Source organism: Phalacrocorax aristotelis, unplaced genomic scaffold (assembly GCF_949628215.1).
Source record: "Phalacrocorax aristotelis unplaced genomic scaffold, bGulAri2.1 scaffold_81, whole genome shotgun sequence".
In the NCBI taxonomy this organism is placed as follows: Eukaryota; Metazoa; Chordata; class Aves; order Suliformes; family Phalacrocoracidae; genus Phalacrocorax; species Phalacrocorax aristotelis.
This window is the reverse complement of record NW_027441212.1, coordinates 199512-222896: the sequence shown is the minus strand read 5'-3', so window position 1 is coordinate 222896 and position 23385 is coordinate 199512. Positions and strand designations below refer to the sequence as shown.

Here is a 23385-nt window from a genome sequence, read left to right as displayed (position 1 = left end):
AGATGAAAAGCAACACGCCCTGTTCATTGTAAGCGCCATGTGCTTACAATGGTGGATGCAAGGACCGGCTGGCTGGAAACATATCCCATCCCCCCCGCCCCTGCCCAGACACCATTCTGGGTCTGGAAAAACAAGTCCTGAGGTGACGTGGCACCCCAGAGAGTGGTCAGACAACGGACTCATTTCCGAAACAACCTCATAGACACCTGGGCCAAAGAGCGCGGCACTGAGTGGGTGTATCACACCCCCTGTCACGCACCAGCCTCTGGGAAAATTGAACGGTACAATGGACTGTTAAAAACTACGCTGAGAGCAAGGGGGGGTGGGACATTCAGGCCCTGGGATGCACATTTGGCAAAAGCCACGTGGTTAGTCAACACGAGGGGATCTGCCAGGCGAGCTGGCCCTGCCCAGTCAGAAATCCTACATGCTGTGGGAGGGGATGGAGTCCCTGTAGCGCACGCAAAAAGTACGCTGGGCAACACAGTCTGGGTCCTCCCTGCCTCAGGCAAAGGCAAAGCCATTCGTGGGATTGCTTTTGCTCGAGGACCTGGGTGCACTTGGTGGGTGATGCGGGAGGACGGAGAAGTCCGATGTGTGCCTCAAGGCGGTTTGATTTTGGGCGAAAACAGGCAATGAACTGAATGGCGCAATGCGAACTGCTATATAATACTGTGTGTCACCTCTGTGTTGTATCCATGATATCAGAGTACGAGCCTCCCAAGCCATGGACGATAAACTGCGACACAAGCAGAGTGCAGCAGTGACGGAACGGTGCCTGACTCGGCGTGCAGCAGCCCAGGTATGGGACCTGGGCATGGCGTGAGCGGTGTGGAATAGGGGGAGGCGGCTGTGCTGGTTTTGGCTGAGAAGGGGTTAATTCTCCTCACCGTGGGGGGCGGCTGCCTTTCCGGCTTCCCGGGCTCTGCCGCGGGGGGGGGGGGCTGGGAGGGGCGGGGCCGCGGTGGGGGCGGCTGACCCCGACTGGCCAGTGGCAGGTTCACTCCATACCACGTGACACCACGACCAGGATATTAAGGGGGGTGGGGGGGGGGGGGGGCAGTTGCGGCTCGGGAGCGGCGCGGCGGCGGGTCGGCGGTGGGTGAGCGGCTGCGGCGCGTGGGGTTTGTTCCGGCGGTTCGTTCCCCCTCTCCCGCCCCCCCCCCCCTTCCCACCCCTTTCCCCCCACCCCGCGGGGCTTTGCGCCTCTCGTTGTTCTCCTTTCCATTGCATTTCTGTTGTTGTTTCTTTTACTTTCATTTATGAAACTGTTTTTATCCCAACCCACGAGCGTTACCCTTCTGATTCCCTCCCCCATCTACCGGTGGGAGGGGGCGAGCGACAGTGTGGGGCTGAGCTGCTGGCCAAACCACCACAGGCCCTAGAAGTGAAGTTTTGGAATTTAACGTGGAGGCTTTTAGCTTTAAAAGTGGGGTTTGGACCCTGAAAGTGAGGGTTGGGGCCTATAGATGAGGCTTTTAGCCTTATACGAGGGGTTTGGATTCTAAAAGGCACGGTTTTCAAAGAAAAAATGCTGGTTAGAGCATGAAAGGACCGGAGTCGATGCTAAAAGTGAGGGTTTGGGAGCTAAAGAGGAGGCACTGAGCGTTACAGGTGGGGTTTGGATGCTGGAAGTGCGGCTTCGGGTGTTAAAACTGAGGCTTTGACTTTTAAAAGAGGAATTTGAACCCTGAAAGGGGGGGTTTGGCTGTTACAAATGAGGCTTTGAGCGTTAAAAGAGGGGTTTGGACCCTAAAAGTGAGGTTTGCAGTCCTAACTATAAGGCTTTGATGTTAAAAGAGGAGTTTGGGTGCTTTAAAGTGAGTCTTTGGGACCTGGAAATGAAGCTTTGAGCGTTAAAATAAAGGTTTGGACAACGAAAGGGAGGGTTTGGAATTTTAAAATGAGGGTCAGTCCATGAGAAGGATGGGTTTTGGACCTCTGAATGAGGCTTTGTGCCTGAAAAGTGGGGTTTGGATGCGTGAAGTGAAGGTTTGGACCTAAAAACTGAGGCTTTGAGCGTTTAAAGAAGGCTTTGAACCCTGAAAGTGAGGGTTTGGCTGTTAAAAATGAGCCTTTGAGCTTTAAAAGAGGGGTCTGGACAATAAAAGGGAGGCTTTGGAACTTAAAAATGAGGGGTTGTCCCTAAAAAGGAGGGGTTTGGGTCCTAAAAGTGAGGGTTTGGGACCAAAAAATGATGCTTTGAGCCCTAAACAATGATTTAGACCCTAAACGTGAGGCTTTGCAAGATATAAATGAGGTTTTGACAGTAAAAAAGACAGGTCTGGACCCTAACAGTGAGGGTTTGGGACATCTAAAGGAGTCTTTTAGATTTAAAAGAGGGGTTTGCACTCTAAAACTCATGGTTTGCAACAAAAAATCTATAGTTTGAGCAATAATATAGTCGATTTGATGCTAAAAGTGAGGGTTGGTTTGGCACCTAAAAATGAAGCACTGAGCGCTAAAAGAGGGGTTTTGATGCTGAAATGGAGGCTTTAGCTGTGTTAAGAGGGCTTTGGGTCCTAAAAGTGAGGGTTTGGGACTCCTAAATGAGGCTTTGTGCCTTAAAAGTGGGGTTTGGACCCACAAGACAGGGTTTGGCTGTTAAAAAAGGAGGCTTTGTGCCTTAAATGAGGGGTTTCGACCTTGAAAGTGAGGGTTTGGGACTGAAAAAATGAGGCTTTGAGTGTTGAAAGACGGGCTTGGGACATAAAACCCTCCCTTCTAGCATCGAATCCTGTCTATTAATGCTCAAATCATGATTTTTTCCTTCCAAACGGTACGTTTTAGAGTCAAACCCCCTTGTTTAAGGCTCAAAGCCTCATTTTTATGTGCCAGACCCTCACATTCAGGTTTCAAACCCCCCCTTTTAACACTCAAAGCCTCATTTCTAGGTGCCAAAGTTTCACTTTTAGCACCCAAACCTGAGCTCACTTTTAGGAGCCAAGACCTCATTTTTTATGTCCAAAGCCCTATTTCCACCGGCAAAGCCTCATTTTTAGATCCCAAACCCTCATGTTCAGGGTCCAAACCCCTCTTTTTATGCTCAAAGCCTCATTTTCACCACCCAAAGCCTCACTTTCAGTGTCTAAACCCGTTTTAAACCTTGCAGCCTCTGCTTATGGGGTCCCACAGCCTCTGCTTCTGGGGTCCTGCCGCCCCTCATTTTTTGAGTTCCAAACCCCTCTTTTAAGGCTCAAAGCCTCCTCTTAAGGTCCCAGACCCTCACTCTCAGGGTGCAAACATGTCATTTTTACTCTCAAAGCCTCTTTTATATCTTGCAAAGCCTCACGTTTAGCTGCCAAACCCGTCTTTTAAGGCTCAAAGCCTCAGTTTTCTTCTCTAAACCGCCACTTTCAGGGTCCAAACTGCTCTATTAAGCATTAAAACCTCACTTTTAGGTATCAAAACCTCATAATGTCCAAAGCCCTATTTTCAACTGCAAACCCTCATTTGTAGATCCCAAACCCTCACTTTCAGGATCGAAACACCTGTTTTAAGGCCCAAAGCCTTATTTTAGGTCCCAAAGCCTCATTTTTTTGGTTCCAAACCCCTGTTTTAAGGCTCAAAGCTTCATTTTTAACTCCCAAACCCTCACATTGACGGTCCAAACCTGTCTTTTGGGTTCAAAGCCTCATTTTTATCACTCGAAGCCTCACTTTCATGGTCCAAACCCCTCTTTTAATGCCCAATGCCTACTTTTAAAGTCCCAAAGCCTCGTAGCATCCAAAGCCTCACTTCTAGGTGCCAAAACCTCATTTTTTAGATCCAAAGCTCTATTTTCACCCTCAAAGCCTCATTTTTGTATCCCAAAGCCTCACTATCACGGTCCAAACCTGTCTTTTAAGGCTCAAAGCCTTATTTTAAGTCCCAAACCCTCATTTTTGGTGTTCCAAATCCCTGTTTTAAGTCTAAAAGCCTCCTTTTCATATCCCAAACCCTCACTTTCAGGGTCCAAACCCCTCTAGTAAGGAATAAAGCCTCATTTTTAGGTGCCAAACCCTCACTTTTCAGGTCCAAACCTGTCTTTTTTAGGGTCCAAACCCTCATTCTTAGGTCCCAAGCCCTCACTTTTAGGGTCCAAACCCCAGTTTTAAAGCTCACAGCCTCATTTTTACCACCCAAAGCCACACTCCAAGCATCCAAACCTCTGTTTTATAGCTCAGTGCCTCCTTTAAAGGCCCAAAGCCTCACTTGTAGCATCCAAAAGCTCACTTTGAAGTGCCAAAACCTCATTTTTACTGTCCAAAGCCCTGTTTTCACCTGCAAAGCCTCAGTTTTAGGTCCCAAAGCCTCACTTTCAGGGTCCAAACCCCTCTTAATACTCAGTGGCCTCCTTTTTAGGTCCCAAAGCCTCCCATTTAGCATCAAATCTGCTCTATTAATGCTCAAACCGTGCGTTTCAGTCCAAACCCCTTGATTAATCCTCAAAGTCTCATTTTTAACAGCCAAGAGGGGCCCAAACCCCTTTTTTAATGCTCAGTGCCTCCTTTAAAGCCCCAAGCCCTCACATTTAGGTACTAAAACCTCATTTTTATTATCCAAGCCTCCTTTTTATATCCCAAACCTTTACTGTTGGCATCGAATGCGGTCTTTTAATGCTCAAACTGTCATTTTCTCTTTCCACACTGAGTTTTAGAGCCCAAAGCCATCTTTTAACGCACAAAGCCTCATTTAGTGGTCCCAAACCCTCACTGTTAGGGTCCAAACCTGACATGAGGCTCTTCGCTCTTGCTGCAAAAGCTATTTCAAATCACAGCTTTGAATAAGAAACACTCTACTAGGTTTGTTCCAGGTACATTCATCATCCACTTGTTTCTTTCAATATCTGATCATTTCTATTCAAGCCAAGTAAGAACAGGGTCTCTCCCAATGTCAGGCAACACTGGACCTGTCCAGCAAGCGTCAGTCATACTAGAGAGACAGTAAAAAGCTGAGTATTGTAAAACTCCTGCTTCGGCCCTATTGGTGAGAGAACTTTTGAAGGGAAATATTTCTGACCTTCAAGTCAGTCAAAAGCCAAAGTCAGTCAGCTATTGCATTTCCTCTGGCTGTGGTTCCACGAATGGATCACACTCAGGTGGAATAAATCTGCTTGAGATGCTTGCAAGCACAAATGCTTACAAACCAAATCATTTCTCTTAGTCTGGCACTGCTTAGCTCATGCAAGGACGTAAGTTTACTTGGTTTAGGTGTAAGGACGTCAGCGGCAAGTCCTCTGGAACCAGGGCTGGAAGCTGTATTTTAGCTTTACGTATCTGGAAATCACAACTCCTCCTCCTTTTTCTTGTTCGCTAAGTAGCATCTACGTGAAGGGCATGAACAAACGTAGGTGAGTGCACAGAAACGTTCACCGTCCTTTAACTCTGCCGCATTTCCGATTTTTAACATTATTGTATTTGTGTGTATATACCATATATTAAGTTTATTGGTTAATTTCATATTTGATAAAAATAGTCCATTTGCTTTCCCCTGCCATTTAATTTTAATGGTGTTTACTGACTGTGACAGCAATGTACATTGTTCACTCAACACCCTTTCCCCTGCGCTTTAATATCCTACTTTTTACTAAAGCATATTTTCACATTTTCTTGCTGTGTCAATATTCCAAACATCCATTTTGCACAAAGTATTTCACCAAGTAATTACGTTTGGCTGCTCCTTGGCTACTGGCTCTAAAAAAAAATTAAATTTTTGAGGTTAATGGGTTTTCTTTATTACAGCTTAAAATACTTCATTGTCACACTTTACTAAATTGCTAGCCTTCCATGTCTCTGTTGGGGGGAAATACACACACACACACCCCCAGCAGTGGGTTGTTGATTGATTTTTGTTCACATCTGCACAAACACATTTCTTATCCCGTGAAGTAGTTCTCTTTATTCCAGAGGACAACGCCCGTGCCATTATTCCTCAAAAGGAAACAAAACCATCTGCTTCTCATAATTTGCACTTGTATTTCCAGATTTCCTGATTATTTAAAAACCTAAATACTTTGGTATGTGCCACAAGACTTGGATCAACATGCTGTCTTCAGGTTATGCCATGCACGTGCGGTGAGTCTTTTATACAAGCACCAGATCAAATTCACCCCCTGCTGATCAAGTATTTGACAAAATGTTTTTTCGTTAGCGATAACGAACAGCTGACCTGATACATCCATCAGTTAACTCACAAAGTGTAAGGTCAGCTCAGTAAGCGTGACATTTGGAGCTAGCTTAAAAAGAAGGCTGGCAGTCACCTAAGGGCTCAGAAATCTTTCAATAATTTTATTGGCTTGTTCTTTGCCGCTAAATACTGTAGCTTCATTCTGAAAAGCTACTCTCAACGTTGCCTAAAGGCTGATGCTTTCCTACAGCACTCTCAGGCCAGCTTAACCCCTGAGCTTAAGGAGCAAAGGGACAGGAAACCAAGTCACGCCATCAAGTATCGCTAATAGTCATGCTGTAACCAAAGTGATGAACTTAATCAACCAGGGATGTTGTTATATTCTGGGGACATGGAGTGTACGAATCAGCGTATCTGTCGACCTGTGTTTTAGTCCCTCGGCAATCATTAATGTGACCGAAACAACAGACAACGTACTGATGTCAGAAAATGATGACAAAATGTAGTTTCGTGTAGCGGGCTGAGAAAACCGGCCAGGACCGCCAAGATAAAGGGCCAAGTAGGTAAGAGGTAATTCCGGCAGGGGGAGATCTGGACCCGGGGAGTTTTAAGGTTGCTGGGAGGTGTGAAGGTCTCCATCTGGGATCAAGTCAGCTCAGCCCTTTACGGTTTTGAACTGCTTTTCATTTGGAGGAAAACTAAAAGCTTATAACACTGGGAAGCCCTTTACAACAGGAAATCAAAGGGCTATTGAGACACTCCTGCCTGAAGGACTTCAAGGTTTGCAGCTTTCCCTTGGGCGGGATGTTTTGAGGTTTCCCCATTATTAACCTCTGGTGCGGCACACTCCCGTGGGGCTGGGGAGCACAGATCCGATTAAGCGCAGACTTGCTGATGCCACGTTGTCACCGCGGTGGCCACCGTAAGAGAGCCCCGGATGTAGTGCTGTGCAGCAGAAGCTACATCCCTGGACTGTGTCTCAGCCGCTTTCTTACTATACAAATATCTGTGTACGTAGAGTAGTAAAGCCTGCGCAACACAGCTGCATTTCTTTGAGGACTGCTGTGCCATAAGCCACATCTTAGCCCCAAAGTTTTCCTTCCCCCTCAAGCTCGGAGCGTGCACTGCCCTTCATGCAGGGATACTCTCACTGCCAATGTGTTTGTTCTCCTTTTCCCCTTTATAACCGTTCCCTTCCCGGAGCTTTCTATTTGCTGATGCCCTTAATATCCAGAGCTGTCAGGGATGAAAACCAAAGCCCTGCCGGCAGCTCAGGGAGGGTGAGCGGCTGCCCTTTTCCAAGCAAGCGGCTGAAATACAGCACGGTCAGCGGCGCTCTCAGTGTCCAGGCCTGTCACTGTCACGCTCCCAGAGCACCTCCACCTGCCCAGACCCCACCGGGGGCTCAGCCACCGAGAGCAGCTGTCCTGGGGAGAGACTGGGGGGGCCTCGCAGGCCCTGGGGGTGTTGGCATGGCCCAGGCCCCTCTCTCCCTTCGTCCCCTCTCCAAAGCCCTGCCTGGGAGGGAGGCTGCTCATCTCTCTTGGGAAGTGCAACCTGTTGATAGTCTTAAAAGAGGTTAAATGCAGCCTCTGTGGGGTCTGGTACCCTCATGCAGCCCCCTCAGGGCAGCTTCACAGAACTTGCTTCCTCAGCAGGCACAAAGCGATACCTGAATCAATACTGAGCTGCAGCAAAGTGATGAAGCAGGAAAAAATTCCGTGCAAGTTTTCATACTCTGGGCAAGTTTGATGCGAGATGTGGTCACGCGAGGCTCTCAATAGGATCAGGTTAGGAGCGCACAATAAATACCGCCAGCTGTCCCCTGCAGCACTGGGGCTTGTTAGCTGACTTGTGAGCCAGGCTGAGCGTTGCAGTAAGGAGCCGTTCCTCCGGCCCCAGGGACCGTTACGCGCTCACCTGAGGCTGAAGTGAAGCATGGGTTCAGAGCTCAGTGTCAGCGTGCCTGGGCAGAAGCCCAAGCTGCCACCCCTTTGCATCCAAGGGGTAGGTGCCATCAGTGGGTGCAGACGCTGGGGTGCATTTCCCACAGCTCATGGCACTCTCTGTTTATACCAGCACGGTGCATTAGAATGGCTAAGCCGCGCTTTATTAGCTCGCCAGCCCAAAGGGCTGTGATTCAGGCCGATAGTGGTGTTGCTCAGCTGGTTGCGAGCTGGTTACAGCACAGCCTCACCCTGTGGGGTCTGTTTCCCAGCAAACAGCGGGAACAGATGAGGAACAGAGGGCTCTGCAAGGGGCGAGTTGTTCGATCTGAAGTGAAACACGAAGGCACGAGCGAGCTGGAGCGACGCACTGAGTCCCTCCTGCAAGAGCTGAGTACGGGGAGGTGCTGGCGGAGGGGAGATAATTTGGCAGCCTGGAGAGCAAAGCAGGCACTTGGAGGAAGCGGAGAGAGAAAGAAACAAGAACGACTGGCAAGAGCCTGTGGAGGGTGTGAGAAGCAAAGATTTAAAATCAGACCTTGAAATAATGCTGACTCAGCACAGCTGCTGCACGCTATTGCTAATGGTGAAAAGCCTCAGGGATTTTTAGAAGCAAAACCAACAAGCAAACCAACAAAAAACCAGCTGGGTGATTTTTTTCCCCCTCAGCTCGGTTACTTTTCCCCAGCCCTGGCCACTCTGCAAGGCGATGCTCGTCACCCATATCAGGGTGCAGGATTGGGCCCAGGGCAGGGCTTTTGCAGGCAGCACATTTCTTGTTCCCAGTAACGCAGTCGCTGGGCATTGATCAACAACTGGGGCAGTTGCCCAGAATTACCATTCTTGCTCTCTCCCCAGTTCCCTTCACTTTTGTTCTTCCTTTTTCTTTCTTTCTCTGTCTGACTCCCTGCCTGTATTTTCTAACTCCTCCCTGTCTGTCCTACAGCCTGATGCTGTGTTTTCCTTTCCCTACACCTCTCTCCCGCTCCCTGGCCTTCTTCTTCCTCTGTTGCCGTGTCCTGGCCACCTGGTTCCCCTCTGTGCTGCAGCCTGTCCCCTCTCTCCCGCCTGTATCCCCCGCTCGGCTGGCCCTGCTGCTCTCGGGGCCTCCGTCCTGCTCCCCGGCCCCTTCTGCTCCTCCTGCGTGAACCCTGAAACTCACGGTTTGGGACCTAAAAAGGAGGCAATGAGTGTTAAAATAGGGGTTTGGACGCTGAAAGTGAGTCGTTGGGTGTTACAAATGAGGATTTGGCTGTTAAACAAGGGCTTTGGTTCCTAGAAGTGAGGGTTTGGCTGTTAAAAATGAGGCTTTGAGCCTTAATAAAGGGGTTTGGACCCTGAAAGGGAGGGTTTGGGACGTAAAAATGATGCTTTGAGCCTTAAACAACGGATTTAGACCCTAAACGTGAGGCTTTGTGACATACAAATGAGGCTTTGACAGTAAAAAAGACAGGTTTGGACCCTGACAGTGAGGGTTTGGGAGCTCTAAATGCAGCCTTGAGCCTTAAAAGTGGGGTTTGGACCTTGAGAGTGAAGGTTTGGAACTGAAAACTGAGGCTTTGAGAGTTAGAAGAGGGGATTTGAACCCTGAAATTGAGGATTTGGGTGTTAAGAAGGAGGCTTTGAGCCTTAAAACAGGGGTTTGGACTCTGAAACTCACGGTTTGGAATGAAAAAATGACTGTTTGAGCATTAGAAGACCAGATTCGATGCTAGAAGTGAGGGTTTGGGACCTAAAAATGAGGGTTTGTCCCCTAAAAGTAGGTGTTTGGACCCTAAAACTGAAGATTTGGAATGAAAAACTGAGGCTTTTAGCCTTAAAAGAGGGGTTTGGACCCTGAAAGTGAGGGTCTGGGACCAAAAGATGAGACTTTTAGCCTTAAACGAGGGGTTTGGAGTCTAAAACGTGAGGCTTTGGAAAGAAAAACTGATGGTTTGAGCATAAAAGGACTGGGGCCGCTGCTAAAAGTGAGGGTTTGGGACCTAAAGAGGAGGCACTGAGCGTTAAAAGAGGGGTTTGGACGTTGGAAGTGTGGCTTTGGGTGTTAAAAATGAGGCTTTGAGTGTTAAAAGGGGGCTTTGGACCCTAAAAGTGAGGTTTGCGGTCCTAACTATAGGGCTTGAGGTTGAAATAGGGGTCTGGACAATAAAAGGGAGGCTTTGGAACTTAAAAATGAGGGTTTGTCCCTAAAAAGGAGGGGTTTGGATCCTAAAAGTGAGGGTTTGGGATCCAAATTAATGCTTTGAGCCCTAAAGGATGGTTTTAGACCCTAAACGTGAGGCTTTTCAAAATATAAATGAGGCTTTGACATTAAAAAAGACAGGTCTGGACCCTAACAGTGAGGGTTTGGGACATCTAAATGAGGCTTTGAGAGTTAAAAGAGGGGTTTGGACCCTGAAAGTGAGGGTTTGGCTGTTAAAGCCTCATTTTTAAGCTTTAAAACAGGGGTTTCAACCCTAAAAGTGAAGGTTTACGGTTCTAAGAATAAGGGTTTGAGTGGTAAAAGAAGGGTTTGGACAATGAAAGGGACGGTTTGCAACTTAAAACTGAGGCTCTGAGAGTTAAAAGAGGGGTTTTGACCCTAAAAGTGAAGCTTTTGGACATAAAAGAAGGCTTTGAGTGTTAAAAGTCAGATTTAGACCCTAAACATGAGGTTTTGCGACATACAAATGAGTTTTGATAGTGAAAAGGACAGGTTTGGACCCTACCAGTGAGGATTTGGGACCTCTAAATGAGGCTTTGCACGAGAAAACAGGGCTTTGGAAATGAAAAAATGAGGTTTTGGTACCTAAAAGTGAGGGTCTGGTACTTTAAAAATAGGCATTGAGCATTAAAAGAGGGGTTTGGACCCTGAAAGTGAGGCTTTGGGTGGTAAAACTGAGGCTTTGAACCTAAAAAAATGGAATGAAAAAAATGACGGTTTGAGCATTAATAGGCTGGATTCAATGCTAAAAGGGAGGGTTTTATGTCCCAAGCCCGTCTTTCAACACTCAAAGCCTCATTTTTTAGTCCCAAACCCTCACTTTCACGGTCCAAACCCCTCCTTTTTAGGGACAAACCCTCATTTTTAACAGCCAAAGCCTGACTTTTATTGTCCAAACCCATCTTTTAACGCTCAAACCCTTATAGTTAGGACCGCAAACCTCACTTTTAGGGTCCAAACCCCTCCTTTTTTAGGGACAAACCCTCTTTTTTAGGTCCCAAAGAATCACTTCAAAGCACCCAAAACCTCACTTTTAACATCACAGCCTTAATAGGTAGGACAGTAAACCTCACTTTTAGGGTCCAAATCCCTGTTTTAAAAATCAAAGCCTCATTTTTAACAGCCAAAACCTCACTTTCAGGGTCCAAACCCCTCTTTTAACTCTCAAAGCCTCATTTAGATGTCCCAAACCCTCACTGTTAGGGTCCAGACCTGTCTTTTTTAATGTCAAAGCCTCATTTATATTTTGAAAAGCCTCACGTTTAGGGTCTAAAACCATCCTTTAGGGCTCAAGGCATTGTATTTAGGTCCCCAACCCTCCCTTTTGGTCTCCAAACTTGCCTTTTCTAGTGTCAAAGCCTCATTTTTAGGTCCCAAACCCTCACTTTCAGGGTCCAAACCCTTCTACTAACCTCTCAAAGCCTCAGTTTTAAGTTCCAAACCTTTAATTTCAGGGCCCAAACCCCACTTTTAAGGCACAAAGCCTCATTTAGAGGTCCCAAACCCTCACTTTGAGGCTCCAAACCTATCTTTTCTGTGCAAAGCCTCATTTTTATATCCCAAGCCTTCACTTTTAGGGTCCAAATTCCTCCTTTTTAGGGACAAACCCTCATTTTTCACCTCCAAAGCCTCCCTTTTATTGTCCAAACCCAGCTTTTAACAGTCAAAGCCTTATAGTTAAGACGGCAAACCTCACTTTTAGGGTCCAATGCCCTGTTTTAAAGCTCAAAGTCTCCTTCTTAACACCCAAATCCTCACTTTCAGGGTTCAAATCCCTCTTCTAACTCTCAAAGCCTCAGTTTTCAGTTCCAAACCTTCACTCTCAAGGTCCAAACCCCACTTTTAAGGCTCAAGGCTGCATTTAGAGCTCCCAAACCCTCACTGTCAGGGTCCAAACCTGTCTTTTTTACTGTCAAAGCCTCATTTGTATGTCACAAAGCCTCACGTTTAGGGTCTAAATCCATTGTTTAAGGCTCAAAGCATCATTTTTAGGTCCCAAACCCTCCCTTTCAGGGTCCAAACCCCTTTATTAAGGCTCAAAGCCTCATTTTTAACAGCCAAACCCTCACTTCTAGGAACCAAAGCCCTTGTTTAACAGCCAAATCCTCATTTGTAACACCCAACGACTCACTTTCAGCGTCCAAACCCCTATTTTAACACTCATTGTCTCCTTTTTAGGTCCCAAACCGTGAGTTTCAGGGTTCACGCAGGAGGAGCAGAAGGGGCCGGGGAGCATGACGGAGGCCCCGAGAGCAGCAGGGCCAGCTGAGCGGGGGATACAGGCGGGAGAGAGGGGACAGGCTGCAGCACAGAGGGGAACCAGGTGGCCAGGACACGGCGACAGAGGAAGGAGAAGGCCAGGGAGCGGGAGAGAGGTGTAGGGAAAGGAAAACACAGCATCAGGCTGTAGGACAGACAGGGAGGAGTTAGAAAATACAGGCAGGGAGTCAGACAGAGAAAGAAAGAAAAAGGAAGAGCAAAAGTGAAGGGAACTGGGGAGAGAGCAAGAATGGTAATTCTGGGCAACTGCCCCAGTTGTTGATCAATGCCCAGCGACTGCGTTACTGGGAACAAGAAATGTGCTGCCTGCAAAAGCCCTGCCCTGGGCCCAATCCTGCACCCTGATATGGGTGACGAGCATCGCCTTGCAGAGTGGCCAGGGCTGGGGAAAAGTAACCGAGCTGAGGGGAAAAAAAATCACCCAGCTGGTTTTTTGTTGGTTTGCTTGTTGGTTTTGCTTCTAAAAATCCCTGAGGCTTTTCACCATTAGCAATAGCGTGCAGCAGCTGTGCTGAGTCAGCATTATTTCAAGGTCTGATTTTAAATCTTTGCTTCTCACACCCTCCACAGGCTCTTGCCAGTCGTTCTTGTTTCTTTCTCTCTCCACTTCCTCCAAGTGCCTGCTTTGCTCTCCAGGCTGCCAAATTATCTCCCCTCCGCCAGCACCTCCCCGTACTCAGCTCTTGCAGGAGGGACTCAGTGCGTCGCTCCAGCTCGCTCGTGCCTTCGTGTTTCACTTCAGATCGAACAACTCGCCCCTTGCAGAGCCCTCTGTTCCTCATCTGTTCCCGCTGTTTGCTGGGAAACAGACCCCACAGGGTGAGGCTGTGCTGTAACCAGCTCGCAACCAGCTGAGCAACACCACTATCGGCCTGAATCACAGCCCTTTGGGCTGGCGAGCTAATAAAGCGCGGCTTAGCCATTCTAATGCACCGTGCTGGTATAAACAGAGAGTGCCATGAGCTGTGGGAAATGCACCCCAGCGTCTGCACCCACTGATGGCACCTACCCCTTGGATGCAAAGGGGTGGCAGCTTGGGCTTCTGCCCAGGCACGCTGACACTGAGCTCTGAACCCATGCTTCACTTCAGCCTCAGGTGAGCGCGTAACGGTCCCTGGGGCCGGAGGAACGGCTCCTTACTGCAACGCTCAGCCTGGCTCACAAGTCAGCTAACAAGCCCCAGTGCTGCAGGGGACAGCTGGCGGTATTTATTGTGCGCTCCTAACCTGATCCTATTGAGAGCCTCGCGTGACCACATCTCGCATCAAACTTGCCCAGAGTATGAAAACTTGCACGGAATTTTTTCCTGCTTCATCACTTTGCTGCAGCTCAGTATTGGTTCAGGTATCGCTTTGTGCCTGCTGAGGAAGCAAGTTCTGTGAAGCTGCCCTGAGGGGGCTGCATGAGGGTACCAGACCCCACAGAGGCTGCATTTAACCTCTTTTAAGACTATCAACAGGTTGCACTTCCCGAGAGAGATGAGCAGCCTCCCTCCCAGGCAGGGCTTTGGAGAGGGGACGAAGGGAGAGAGGGGCCTGGGCCATGCCAACACCCCCAGGGCCTGCGAGGCCCCCCCAGTCTCTCCCCAGGACAGCTGCTCTCGGTGGCTGAGCCCCCGGTGGGGTCTGGGCAGGTGGAGGTGCTCTGGGAGCGTGACAGTGACAGGCCTGGACACTGAGAGCGCCGCTGACCGTGCTGTATTTCAGCCGCTTGCTTGGAAAAGGGCAGCCGCTCACCCTCCCTGAGCTGCCGGCAGGGCTTTGGTTTTCATCCCTGACAGCTCTGGATATTAAGGGCATCAGCAAATAGAAAGCTCCGGGAAGGGAACGGTTATAAAGGGGAAAAGGAGAACAAACACATTGGCAGTGAGAGTATCCCTGCATGAAGGGCAGTGCACGCTCCGAGCTTGAGGGGGAAGGAAAACTTTGGGGCTAAGATGTGGCTTATGGCACAGCAGTCCTCAAAGAAATGCAGCTGTGTTGCGCAGGCTTTACTACTCGACGTACACAGATATTTGTATAGTAAGAAAGCAGCTGAGACACAGTCCAGGGATGTAGCTTCTGCTGCACAGCACTACATCCGGGGCTCTCTTACAGTGGCCACCGCGGTGACAACGTGGCATCAGCAAGTCTGCGCTTAATCGGATCTGTGCTCCCCAGCCCCACGGGAGTGTGCCGCACCAGAGGTTAATAATGGGGAAACCTCAGAACATCCCGCCCAAGGGAAAGCTGCAAACCTTGAAGTCCTTCAGGCCGGAGTGTCTCAATAGCCCTTTGATTTCCTGTTGTAAAGGGCTTCCCAGTGTTATAAGCTTTTAGTTTTCCTCCAAATGAAAAGCAGTTCAAAACCGTAAAGGGCTGAGCTGACTTGATCCCACATGCAGACCTTCACACCTCCCAGCAACCTTAAATCTTCCCGGGTCCAGATCTCCCCCTGCCGGAATTGCCTCTTACCTACTTGGCCCTTTATCTTGGCGGTCCTGGCCGGTTTTCTCAGCCCGCTACACGAAACTACATTTTGTCATCATTTTCTGACATCAGCACGTTGTCTGTTGTTTCGGTCACATTAATGATTGACGAGGGACTAAAACACAGGTCGACAGATACGCTGATTCGTACACTCCATGTCCCCAAAATATAACAACATCCCTGGTTGATTAAGTTCATCACTTTGGTTACAGCATGACTATTAGCGATACTTGATGGCGTGACTTGGTTTCCTGTCCCTTTGCTCCTTAAGCTCAGGGGTTAAGCTAAGCCTGAGAGTGCTGTAGGAAAGCATCAGCCTTTAGGCAACGTTGAGAGTAGCTTTTCAGAATGAAGCTACAGTATTTAGCAGCAAAGAACAAGTCAATAAAATTACTGAAAGATTTCTGAGCCCTTAGGTGACTGCCAGCCTTCTTTTTAAGCTAGCTCCAAGTGTCACGCTTATTGAGCTGATCTTACAGTTTGTGAGTTAACTGATGGATGTATCAGGTCAGCTGTTCGTTATCGCTAACGAAAAAACATTTTGTCAAATACTTGATCAGCAGGGGGTGAATTTGATCTGGTGCTTGTATAAAAGACTCACCGCACGTGCATGGCATAACCTGAAGACAGCATGTTGATCCAAGTCTTGTGGCACATACCAAAGTATTTAGGTTTTTAAATAATCAGGAAATCTGGAAATACAAGTGCAAATTATGAGAAGCAGATGGTTTTGTTTCCTTTTGAGGAATAATGGCACGGGCGTTGTCCTCTGGAATAAAGAGAACTACTTCACGGGATAAGAAATGTGTTTGTGCAGATGTGAACAAAAATCAATCAACAACCCACTGCTGGGGGTGTGTGTGTGTGTATTTCCCCCCAACAGAGACATGGAAGGCTAGCAATTTAGTACAGTGTGACAATGAAGTATTTTAAGCTGTAATAAAGAAAACCCATTAACCTCAAAAATTTAATTTTTTTTTTAGAGCCAGTAGCCAAGGAGCAGCCGAACGTAATTACTTGGTGAAATACTTTGTGCAAAATGGATGTTTGGAATATTGACACGGCAAGAAAATGTGAAAATATGCTTTAGTAAAAAGTAGGATATTAAAGCGCAGGGGAAAGGGTGTTGAGTGAACAAAGTACATTGCTGTCACAGTCAGTAAACACCATTAAAATTAAATGGCAGCGGAAAGCAAATGGACTATTTTTATCAAATATGAAATTAACCAATAAACTTAATATATGGTATATACACACAAATACAATAATGTTAAAAATCGGAAATGCGGCAGAGTTAAAGGACGATGAACGTTTCTGTGTACTCGCCTACGTTTGTTCATGCCCTTCACGTAGATGCTACTTAGTGAACAAGAAAAAGGAGGAGGAGTTGTGATTTCCAGATACGTAAAGCTAAAATACAACTTCCAGCCCCGGTTCCAGAGGACTTGCCGCTGATGTCCTTACACCTAAACCAAGTAAACTTACGTCCTTGCATGAGCTAAGCAGTGCCAGACTAAGAGAAATGATTTGGTTTGTAAGAATTTGTGCTTGCAAGCATCTCAAGCAGATTTATTCCACCTGAGTGTGATCCATTCGTGGAACCACAGCCAGAGGAAATGCAATAGCTGACTGACTTTGGCTTTTGACTGACTTGAAGGTCAGAAATATTTCCCTTCAAAAGTTCTCTCACCAATAGGGCCGAAGCAGGAGTTTTACAATACTCAGCTTTTTACTGTCTCTCTAGTATGACTGACGCTTGCTGGACAGGTCCAGTGTTGCCTGACATTGGGAGAGACCCTGTTCTTACTTGGCTTGAATAGAAATGATCAGATATTGAAAGAAACAAGTGGATGATGAATGTACCTGGAACAAACCTAGTAGAGTGTTTCTTATTCAAAGCTGTGATTTGAAATAGCTTTTGCAGCAAGAGCGAAGAGCCTCACGTCAGGTTTGGACCCTAACAGTGAGGGTTTGGGACCACTAAATGAGGCTTTGTGCGTTAAAAGATGGCTTTGGGCTCTAAAACTCAGTGTGGAAAGAGAAAATGACGGTTTGAGCATTAGAAGACCTCATTCGATGCCAACAGTAAAGGTTTGGGATATAAAAAGGAGGCTTGGATAATAAAAATGAGGTTTTAGTACCTAAATGTGAGGGCTTGGGGCTTTAAAGGAGGCACTGAGCATTAAAAAAGGGGTTTGGGCCCCTCTTGGCTGTTAAAAATGAGACTTTGAGGATTAATCAAGGGGTTTGGACTGAAACGCACGGTTTGAGCATTAATAGAGCAGATTTGATGCTAAATGGGAGGCTTTGGGACCTAAAAAGGAGGCCACTGAGTATTAAGAGGGGTTTGGACCCTGAAAGTGAGGCTTTGGGACCTAAAACTGAGGCTTTGCAGGTGAAAACAGGGCTTTGGACAGTAAAAATGAGGTTTTGGCACTTCAAAGTGAGCTTTTGGATGCTACAAGTGAGGCTTTGGGCCTTTAAAGGAGGCACTGAGCGTTAAAAGAGGGGTTTGGATGCTTGGAGTGTGGCTTTGGGTGGTAAAAATGAGGCTGTGAGCTTTAAAACTGGGGTTTGGACCCTAAAAGTGAGGGCTTGGGACCTAAGAATGAGGGTTTGGACCCTAAAAAAGACAGGTTTGGACCTGAAAAGTGAGGGTTTGGCACCTAAAAATGAGGCTTTATTCCTTACTAGAGGGGTTTGGACCCTGAAAGTGAGGGTTTGGGATATGAAAAGGAGGCTTTTAGACTTAAAACAGGGATTTGGAACACCAAAAATGAGGGTTTGGGACTTAGAATAAGGCTTTGAGCCTTAAAAGACAGGTTTGGACCCTGAAAGTGAGGGTTTGGGACCTAAAACTGAGGCTTTGAACCTAAAACACAGGTTTGGACCCTGGAAGTGAGGGTTTGGGACCTAGAACTGAGGCTTTGAACCTAAAAGACAGGTTTGGACCGTGATAGTGAGGCTTTGGGATACAAAAATGAGGCTTTGAGGGTGAAAATAGAGCTTTGGATCTAAAAAATGAGGTTTTGGCACCTAGAAGTGAGGCTTTGGATGCTACGAGGCTTTGGGACTTTAAAAGTAGGCATTGGGCATTAAAAGAGGGGTTTGGACCATGAAAGTGAGGCTTCGAGTGATAAAAATGAGGCTTTGAACCCAAAAGACAGGTTTGGACCGTCAATGTGAGGGTTTGGGAGTTAAAAATGAAGCTTTGAGCCTTAAAACAGGGGTTTGGAACCAAAAAAATTAGGCTTTGGGACCTAAAATAAGGCTTTGGGCCTTAAAAGAGGTGTTTCGATCCTGAAAGTGAGGGTTTGGGATCTACAAATGAGGGTTTGCAGTTGAAAATAGGGCTTTGGACATTACAAATGAGGTTTTGATACCTAAAAGTGAGGTTTTAATGCTTAATAGAGCAGTTTGGACCCTGAAAGTGGCGGTTTAGAAAAGAAAACTGAGGCTTTGAGCCTTAAAAGACGGGTTTGGCAGCTAAACGTGAGGCTTTGCAAGATATAAAAGAGGCTTTGAGAGTAAAAATGACATGTTTGCACCCTGAGAGTGAGGGTCTGGGACCTTAAGAGGAGGCTTTGAGCCTTAAAAGAGGGGTTTGGAACTCAAAAAATGAGGGGCGGCAGGACCCCAGAAGCAGAGGCTGTGGGACCCCATAAGCAGAGGCTGCAAGGTTTAAAACGGGTTTAGACACTGAAAGTGAGGCTTTGGGTGGTAAAAATGAGGCTTTGAGCATAAAAAGAGGGGTTTGGACCCTGAACATGAGGGTTTGGGATCTAAAAATGAGGCTTTGCCGGTGGAAATAGGGCTTTGGACATAAAAAATGAGGTCTTGGCTCCTAAAAATGAGCTCAGGTTTGGGTGCTAAAAGTGAAACTTTGGCACCTAGAAATGAGGCTTTGAGTGTTAAAAGGGGGGTTTGAAACCTGAATGTGAGGGTCTGGCACATAAAAATGAGGCTTTGAGTGTTAAAAGGGGGGTTTGAAACCTGAATGTGAGGGTCTGGCACATAAAAATGAGGCTTTGAGCCTTAAACAAGGGGGTTTGACTCTAAAACGTACCGTTTGGAAGGAAAAAAATCATGATTTGAGCATTAATAGACAGGATTCAATGCTAGAAGGGAGGGTTTTATGTCCCAAGCCCGTCTTTCAACACTCAAAGCCTCATTTTTTCAGTCCCAAACCCTCACTTTCAAGGTCAAAACCCCTCATTTAAGGCACAAAGCCTCCTTTTTTAACAGCCAAACCCTGTCTTGTGGGTCCAAACCCCACTTTTAAGGCACAAAGCCTCATTTAGGAGTCCCAAACCCTCACTTTTAGGACCCAAAGCCCTCTTAACACAGCTAAAGCCTCCATTTCAGCATCAAAACCCCTCTTTTAGCGCTCAGTGCTTCATTTTTAGGCGCCAAACCAACCCTCACTTTTAGCATCAAACCAACTATATTATTGCTCAAACTATAGATTTTTTGTTGCAAACCATGAGTTTTAGAGTGCAAACCCCTCTTTTAAATCTAAAAGACTCATTTAGATGTCCCAAACCCTCACTGTTAGGGTCCAGACCTGTCTTTTTTACTGTCAAAACCTCATTTATATCTTGCAAAGCCTCACGTTTAGGGTCTAAATCATCGTTTAGGGCTCAAAGCATCATTTTTTGGTCCCAAACCCTCACTTTTAGGACCCAAACCCCTCCTTTTTAGGGACAACCCCTCATTTTTAAGTTCAAAAGCCTCCATTTTATTGTCCAGACCCCTCTTTTAAAGCTCAAAGGCTCATTTTTAACAGCCAAACCCTCACTTTCAGGGTTCAAAGCCTTCTTTTAACTCTCAAAGCCTCCGTTTTTAGGTCCAAGCCTTCACTTCAAGCGTCCAAACCCCACTTTTCAGGCACAAAGCCTCATTCAGAGGTCCCAAACCCACCCTTTTCATGGACTAACCCTCATTGTAAAATTCCAAACCCTCCCTTTCGTTGTCCAAACCTTTATTTTAACGCTCAAAGCCTCATTTCCAGGTCCCAAAGACTCACTTTAAAGCACCCAAACTCCTCTTTTAACATCAAAGCCTTATAGTTAGGACTGCAAGCCTCACTTTTAGGGTCCAAACCCCTCTTTTAACGCTCAAAGCCTCATTTGTAACAGCCAAACCCTCCCTTTCAGGGTTCAAATTCCTCTTTTAAAAGTCAAAGCCTCAGTTTTAACACCCGAAGCCGCACTTCCAGCATCCAAACCCCACCTGTAACGCTCAGTGCCTCCTCTTTAGCTCCCAAACCCTCACTTTTAGCATCGACTCCGGTCCTTTCATGCTCTAACCAGCATTTTTTCTTTGAAAACCGTGCCTTTTAGAATCCAAACCCCTCGTATAAGGCTAAAAGCCTCATCTATAGGCCCCAACCCTCACTTTCAGGGTCCAAACCCCACTTTTAAAGCTAAAGGCCTCCCCGTTAAATTCCAAAACTTCACTTCTAGGGCCTGTGGTTTGCCCGGCAGCTCAGCCCCACACAGTCGCTCGCCCCCTCCCCACCGGTAGATGGGGGAGGGAATCAGAAGGGTAACGCTCGTGGGTTGGGATAAAAACAGTTTCATAAATGAAAGTAAAAGAAACAACAACAGAAATGCAATGGAAAGGAGAACAACGAGAGGCGCAAAGCACCGCGGGGTGGGGGGAAAGGGGTGGGAAGGGGGGGGGGCGGGAGAGGGGGAACGAACCGCCGGAACAAACCCCACGCGCCGCAGCCGCTCCCCCACCGCCGACCCGCCGCCGCGCCGCTCCCGAGCCGCAACTGCCCCCCCACCCCCCTTAATATCCTGGTCGTGGTGTCACGTGGTATGGAGTGAACCTGCCACTGGCCAGTCGGGGTCAGCCGCCCCCACCGCGGCCCCGCCCCTCCCAGCCCCCCCCCCCCCCCCCCCGCGGCAGAGCGCGGGAAGCCGGAAAGGCAGCCGCCCCCCACGGTGAGGAGAATTAACCCCTTCTCAGCCAAAACCAGCACAGCCGCCTCCCCCTATTCCACACCGCTCACGCCATGCCCAGGTCCCATACCTGGGCTGCTGCACGCCGAGTCAGGCATCCTTCCGTCGCTGCTGCACTCTGCTTGTGTCGCAGTTTATCGTCCATGGCTTGGGAGGCTCGTACTCTGATATCATGGATACAACACAGAGGTGACACACAGTATTATATAGCAGTTCGCATTGCCCCATTCAGTTCATTGCCTGTTTTCGCCCAAAATCAAACCCCCTTGAGGCACACATCGGACTTCTCCGTCCTCCCGCATCACCCACCAAGTGCACCCAGGTCCTCGAGCAAAAGCAATCCCACGAATGGCTTTGCCTTTGCCTGAGGCAGGGAGGACCCAGACTGTGTTGCCCAGCGTACTTTTTGCGTGCGCTACAGGGACTCCATCCCCTCCCACAGCATGTAGGATTTCTGACTGGGCAGGGCCAGCTCGCCTGGCAGATCCCCTCGTGTTGACTAACCACGTGGCTTTTGCCAAATGTGCCTCCCAGGGCCTGAATGTCCCACCCCCCATTGCTCTCAGCGTAGTTTTTAACAGTCCATTGTACCGCTCCATTTTCCCAGAGGCTGGTGCGTGACAGGGGGTGTGATACACCCACTCAGTGCCGCGCTCTTTGGCCCAGGTGTCTATGAGGTTGTTTCGGAAATGAATCCGCTGTCTGACCACTCTCTGGGGTGCCACGTCACCTCAGGACTTGTTTTTCCAGACCCAGAATGGTGTCTGGGCAGGGGCGGGGGGGATGGGATATGTTTCCAGCCAGCCGGTCGCTGCATCCACCATTGTAAGCACATGGCGCTTACAATGAACAGGGCGTGTTGCTTTTAATCTTCTGAGAGTTTGTTATACAGTGGGGCCTCTTCAGCACGTGGCACCCCCTCCTCTGGGGATATTCCAAAGTCTTTGCCTTCTGGCCAGCCCATGGTCACTTCCAAGACTCCTGGGCCGCTGGGGTTTCCTATTCAAGCCCGCTGGGTGATCAGTGCGACCCATTTACTCCATGTAGCATCACTTTGTGCTAATCCCACCTGGCACTGCTTGTGGTTCTCCCGAGTGCGGGGGGCTTTGAAGAGCTCTTGGCGCACAACGGGCACCCAGCCTCTGTTCGCACCATACCCGATCGTCGCTCATGGGCTCTTCCCTGAGCCCCTCTGACCGTACGCCAGCAGCGTGGCGTTATAACCTTGCCAGGCGCTCTCCAGCACTCCCTGACCATGATCACCAGAGACCTCTCTCTAACAAACCATCAAGTGCCTCCTCTTCATAAGCGAGCCACCAAATGCACACACAAGCACTGCTCTCTGCCAGGAGAGCCCTCACTAGCAGTTTAAATTAGCAATCAAGACTGGCAAGCACACTTGACAGCAACACTCAGTTCCAGGATGACAAGACAAGTAGATAAAATCTAGCCACTGCTTCACACCAGGAAAGTGATAAATGCCGGTCTTTTGCGTTACGCTGACATGGATGTTAATAACGGGAGATAAAGGAACTGACCGGCCTCCAGCTGCGTATTAGTGACAGCTGCTTCCAGCTGGTTCTTTGACTCAAGGCTTACCTGGCCCACGGAACTGCTGGATCCTGCGGAGATGAGCATGCCGTTCTCGTCCTTTAGGAAGCTACTGTGAGACCAATAGGCTGGATCAGAAGCAAAGGCTTTGCTGTGCCCTGGATTCCTAGGGTCACACACGCCTGTGCTGCCGCTGTTCACAGAAGTCACACACCTGCTTCCCGCATCCTTCTCTCCCTGCCTATTAACATTACAATTGTAGTATCGAACTACCAGCAATCAGGCTTTCACTAATAAGTCATGGTCTAGTCTGGGTTTAAACCAAGTTCAAGAGCAAGGCACACCACACCGATGGCTGCTGTGGGATAAGCCTGCTCTTGAACCACGCCGGGTGATGCACGGCCCAGGAGTGAGTGACCTGAACCAACAGGCACATCAGGAACCGCCACTTGCATTTTTCCCTCTACCTCACGTATGGGTCACCCACACAGCTCAGTCCATTGGAAAACGCTTTTTATTTGAGGAACAGCTGTAATTCAGAAGGAACCACAGAACATTTCTCTCCGAGCATCTCAAAGGCACTCATTATCGTGACTGCTTTGGTGAGAACAGCATTCCTGCGATGGAAACCTGCAAGTTTTGCACAGAAGACAAAAGTACCAACAACATAAGAAACAAATGCTATCTTACTACGAGAAATTCTATTCTTTCATTGCATTTTCCGACTGGCCTAGGCTAAGAGGTTACAAGCATTGCCTAACAACTCACAAGAGACTATGGGTTGGCTCCTGCCTGGAGCTTGCTTCTTCCTCACCAGAAGCTATTTATGGTTGGTTACATGGGAAGGGATGAATTGCAGC

General features: G+C 48.0%; 1 long non-coding RNA gene across 3 annotated transcripts in view; it reads left to right on the top strand.

Annotated features, from left to right (window-relative positions):
- The window catches only part of LOC142051110 (uncharacterized), a 166825-nt gene that overhangs the window by 66708 nt on the left and 76732 nt on the right, over positions 1-23385 (top strand). The window lies entirely within an intron of this gene.